This window comes from Miscanthus floridulus, chromosome 5 (assembly GCF_019320115.1).
Source record: "Miscanthus floridulus cultivar M001 chromosome 5, ASM1932011v1, whole genome shotgun sequence".
NCBI classification, from domain to species: Eukaryota; Viridiplantae; Streptophyta; class Magnoliopsida; order Poales; family Poaceae; genus Miscanthus; species Miscanthus floridulus.
In genome coordinates this window covers 89,219,025-89,223,647 of record NC_089584.1, presented here as the reverse complement: position 1 = coordinate 89,223,647, position 4,623 = coordinate 89,219,025, and positions in this window count along the sequence as shown.

The following is a 4,623-nucleotide window of genomic DNA, read 5'->3' as shown; positions in this document are numbered from 1 at the left end:
CAACTTGAGCTTCTTGTTCTCTTCCTTGAGAGAATAATTATTTTTCTCTTCCTTGAGTTTCTTGTTCTCTTCTTTGAGCTTCTCATTCTCAAGAGTCAAATCACTATCATGATCAAGAGTTTTTAGCACAATAGTGTTGTGGCTTTTGATCTCTTCAAGATCTTTCTTGAGCTTTTCATTGTCATTCCTAAGCTTGACAAACTTATCATAATCATCGGCCTCAGCCACTTGCTTACCCTTGCTACTAGAACTTTGCTCAATGCTCTCAATGATCAAATCATCATATGATGTAGCTATATCAATCTTAACAACATTGTTAGTAGCATCATGTGGCTCATTGGATAGAAATTCTTGAGCAATGACAAGATTATCATGATTAATCTTAAGAGTAGTATATTCTTCTTTTAGCTTGTTGTGGCTAGTGATGAGCTCATTGTGTATCCTCTCAAGTTTATCATGTTTATCTTTAAGCTCTTTCTTAGAAGATTTAAGCTCCTTGAGTTTAGATGATATAGCATCATTTGCTTCTCTAAGCTAAACACTAGCCTTTTCGACTACATCACATTTAGCTAAAAGAGAATCATTCATAGCTTCTAGCTTGTCATTCTTAGCTCTAGTCTTTCTAATGATTCTAGTATATTTGTTTAGCAATTTGACAAGTTCATCATATGAAGGTGATTCAAATTCATGATCATCACTATCACTATCATAATCATCATTGTTAGCATGATCATCACTACTACAATCATCATCATTTGATACCTTTCATTCACCCTTGGCCATAAGGCATAGGTGTGTAGAGGATGATAGCGGTGGTGTTGGTGAAGATGATGAGGAGTCAATCACAATGGCGGCCACCTTCTCATTATCACTATCATCATCAGATGAGCAACTTGATGAATCAATGTCTGTGAGCCAATCACCGACGATGTATGCCTTTCTACTTTTCTTCTTCTTGTGAAAGTCCTTCTTGCCATCTCTCTTCTTGTATGGCTTGTTTTTTTTCTTCTCATCTTCTTCTTCATTGCTTGAGTCATCTTTCTTGCCCATGTACTTGTTCTTGTATTTGTCTTTCTTGGGCTTTGTGCATTGATGTGCTAGATGACCAAGTTCTCTACAATTGTAGCAATCCATCTCCGAGATTAGCTTTCTTCTAGAGCTTGTGAAGAACTTCTTCTTCTTGCCATCAAACTTGATGCCACTCTTGTTGAGCTTCTTTAGCATCTTGGCAGTTCTTTTCACCATGAGAGCAAGGCTTGCATCATCAATTTCATCATCACTTGAGCTCTCATACTCAAGCCTTGCTTTGCTCTTCTCTTGGCTAGCTTTGAATGCTAAGTCTTTTTCTTTCTTCTTAGTAGAGGATGAGCCATCTTGTGGTGTGATGTGCATGTACATCTTATAAGCATTGATCTTTCCCAAGATTTGTGTTGGTGTAGCGGTGGAAAGATCACCTTGATGAAGCACGGTCACAATATGCCCATATTTATCAATGGGAAGGACACTCAAGATTTTTCTTACAATATCGGATGGTTGCATTTGAGTGAGTTCAAGCCCATTGACTTCCTCTACAAGAACATTTAAATGTGAGTACATCTCATTAGCACATTCTTTAGGAAGCATCTCAAAAGACTTAAGCTTTTTCATGACAAGATGATAGTGTTCCTCACGCTTACTCTTTGTTCCCTCATGGAGCGCACAAACATCCAACCATAGTGTATGGGCGTCCTTGTAGTTCCTCACCCGGTTAAATATATCTTTGCAAAGGCCTCTAAAGATGGTGTTTCGAGCCTTTGCATTCTATTTCTCGTAATTCACCTCATTGCCTTGTAGGTGTGTAGCATCCCGAGGTTTTGCGAAGCCTTGTGAGGTGGCTCTAAGTATTCCAGCGCCTAGAGCTTCTAAATACACCTCCATGCGGATTTTCCAATATGGAAAATCATCCCCCTCAAAGATAGGAGGTCCATCCCCGTGAGACATATTTCTCTAGACAGTTAAGCCTAAATACGTGAGTACGAGGCTCCGATACCAATTGAAAGGATCAAGTTGCTCAAGAGGGGGGTGAATTGGGCTAATTCTAAATTTCTTTCAATAATTAAGTCCTACGGTTAGCCCAATTAACCCCTTGTGCCTAGAAAGTGTTTCTATTGATCTAATACACAAAAGTTTAGTAACCTATGTTCCAATCCTACTCTAGCATGGCAATTCTATGAATGTAAATGACAAGAATTGAATTACTCAAAGTAAATGCTCAAAGTAAAGAGAGAAGGAGGAACGCGGCAATGTTTTACCGAGGTATCGGAGAGTCGCCACTCCCCACTAGTCCTCGTTGGAGCACCCACACAAGGGTGTAGCTCCCCTTTGATCCACACAAGGATCAAGTGCTCTCTACGGGTTGATTCTTTGATACTCTATCGCGGTGAATCACCCACAACCGCTCACAACTTGAGTTGGGTCATCCACAAGCTCTACCGGATGATCACCAAGCTCCCAATCACCACCAAGTCATCTAGGTGATGGCGATCACCAAGAGTAACAAGCACGAACTCTCACTTGACCACGACAAGCCTAATGAGAAGGGTAGATGCATACTTTGCTACTCTTGCTTTCACTAATGAGGGCTCTCTTTGGGATTCTCAAATCTCAATCACCTCACTAGGACCTTGCTCTTCTTGGCACTCTCAAAGGTGTTTCTCAGTTGTTGAAATGAGCAAAAGTATCCCCACACACGAATGGAGGAAGTATTTATAACAATGGCTTGAAAAACGAACCGTTATGTGCCTCTGTGGGGTGACTAGACGCTCCGGTCAGTTCTCCCTGAACTCTAGTGCTTAAGTTGTGACCAGACGCTGGATAGCGTCTAGGTCATGATTTTCCCTCTCTAGAACCTTACTGGAGTCGACCAAACGCTAGGACTCAGCGTCCGGTCACTTCACCTCTCAGCGTCCAGTCACACCAGACGATTTCACCTTGATCAAATGAACTGATCGAACTCTGCGCCAGCGTCTGGTCACCCCGGAGCCAGCGTCCGATCAATATTTGACCCTCCATTCACTTCCAACTCTCAATCATATGTGAATGAAGTTTGCTTCAATGGATCTAAGGGCTTTTTAGGAGCTACCTAGTGCTAGATTTAGCAAGTGTGCACCACACCTAACTTACTAGACTCACCTAGGTCAAGCTACCCGTCCATACCCCCCTTAATAGTATGGCCAAAGGAAAAATAAAGTTCTAAACTACTCTAAGTGTCTCTTCAACTCTAATCAATACTTAGAACTAGTCCATCCTTAATCTTGTCGTCCATCCTTTGAAAACCGAAATGATTTCCATCGTAGGGGCATGACCACCATGATAGCCCAATCGATCTCCATTACCATGACCTAACTTAATTGCCTTTGCAAAACACACGTTAGTCATAGTAATCACGTATTGTCATTAATCACTGAAACCCAACTAGGGGCCTAGATGCTTTCACAATATACAACATTATATACAGCTTTGCAAAAAAAGATGATGTGATTTCCATTTCCAGTCGTGTATGTTAGTATGTAGCTTCCTCCTCTCGTACTGCGTACTAGCCACCAGTTTCACATAAACCAACATTGTGCAAGTAATAAAGAAGACGCGAGAATTCTTTGCTTGCCTGATCCAATCTAGTTCAATGGCTCCCCTGAGCACCCTTTACTCACTGAAGGTGCAAAATCCACAGAACCAAGTTTTCTCCATGCTTCATGCTAGATATTTTCCACACAGACGAATTTGAAATGATCCGCACCTAAAACGTTTTGAAAAATAAAAGGTCTCACTAATATGCAAACTAAATCTTTCTCCGGGTATACATAGTACTCAATGAGGAAAATTGATCTAAATCCTCATCTTTATGCTCTACATATGTATGTGGTTCAAAGCATTTAGAATTTTAGATTGATGCTTTTCTCCGCGGGCCTTGTTCCCTCCGGTACAACGGTGGCGGCCACACCACAAATGCGGTTGGTGTGATCTCGCAAGACTACAAGCCCCTTCGATGTACAACAATGGTGCGTGCAAGCACCGAGTGGTAAGAGGTATGCAAACCTTACTAAACACTAGGCCTAAACCTAGAGCAAGCGCATAAGCGGTGGTCTAATCAACCTAAGCACTTCGCAAAGCACCTATGCTAATCACCTAATGAAACACTAAGCACTATGCAAGTGGAGATCACTAAAATGGTGTATCAATACCCTTGGTATGTTTCCTCAGCTCCGCTTCACTTATTTGGCCGGTTGGAGGTTGTATTTATAAGCCCCACTGAGAAAGTGGCCGTTAGGGATGAAATCCCACTTTTCTACTACTGACCGGATGCTGATCACGTCCTGAATGGACGCGTTTGGTCATCCCGACCGTTGGAGCCACGAACTATTGATCGGACGCTGCCAGCGTCCGGTCACATGCCACCGGACGCGTCCGGTCGCATTTTCGCCGCTCTGGAACCTCTCTGTACTCGATCGGACTCTGTTGTCCTGCATCCGGTCGATTTTGCCATCAGCGTCCGGTCACTGCTGCTGACGCCTGTTTGCCGAGCCTCTTGATCAGAGCATCCGGTCACTTTCCTTCAGTGTCCGGTCCAGCGTTCGGTCACTTCTG